Source organism: Palaemon carinicauda, chromosome 6 (assembly GCF_036898095.1).
Source record: "Palaemon carinicauda isolate YSFRI2023 chromosome 6, ASM3689809v2, whole genome shotgun sequence".
NCBI lineage: Eukaryota > Metazoa > Arthropoda > Malacostraca > Decapoda > Palaemonidae > Palaemon > Palaemon carinicauda.
This window is the reverse complement of record NC_090730.1, coordinates 39,121,216-39,122,011: the sequence shown is the minus strand read 5'-3', so window position 1 is coordinate 39,122,011 and position 796 is coordinate 39,121,216.

Sequence of the window (796 nt, the reverse complement as noted above, 5' to 3'; positions counted from 1 at the left end):
CACAAATCTTCTTTTACTAGTAAAATGAAGAAATGTTGGGTTGGGTCTGGTCAGTACTTGGTTTGGTGACGTACGAGAACATTGGACACAATTATTGTAGCTAAGGTAGATGTGAGGTAAAGGCATGTGGCATGCAGTCCCACTCTTTGTAGAAGTAAAAATATAGATTGTGAAAGCGATGTTTATTAGTTACATTTGCAATTAATGGAGAAAAATAATTATTTAAAAGGTCGAAGAAAACATGAAAAAAAAATCGTATAAAGAGAAAAGGAAGATACTATGAATAGCTAAAAGGAATAAACGAAAGGAGAAAATTGAAGGGAAGAGTTGCTTTAGGTAGTTGGATTAGATAACTGAGAAATATATTTCTGGCAGGAGAGAGAGAGAGAGAGAGAGAGAGAGAGAGAGAGAGAGAGAGAGAGAAAATAAGCAGAATTTTGAAAAATGGTATTTTGAAACCGCAAGGAGGCATCCTTTTTAAAAGTTCGTGAATGTCCAAAAGGAGATAAATGAGATTCATTAGCTTTTGTTCATTATAGTAATTTTAACAACAACGGATAACCTATATTTAATAATAACAACCCGGTTAGACTTGAAATATATAAAATGTAATTAATGCCTGAACTGGAATGACCAATGGAACAATTACTTGAAGCAATAGGTAAAAGGTATGGAACATTCAAATGGGATAATGACAATTATTTCACAATAATTATCTATTGTTTATATTATGGGGAATCAAAATATATAATTGAATATAAATGAAGTGACTATTAGATAGATTTATATGGTTCAT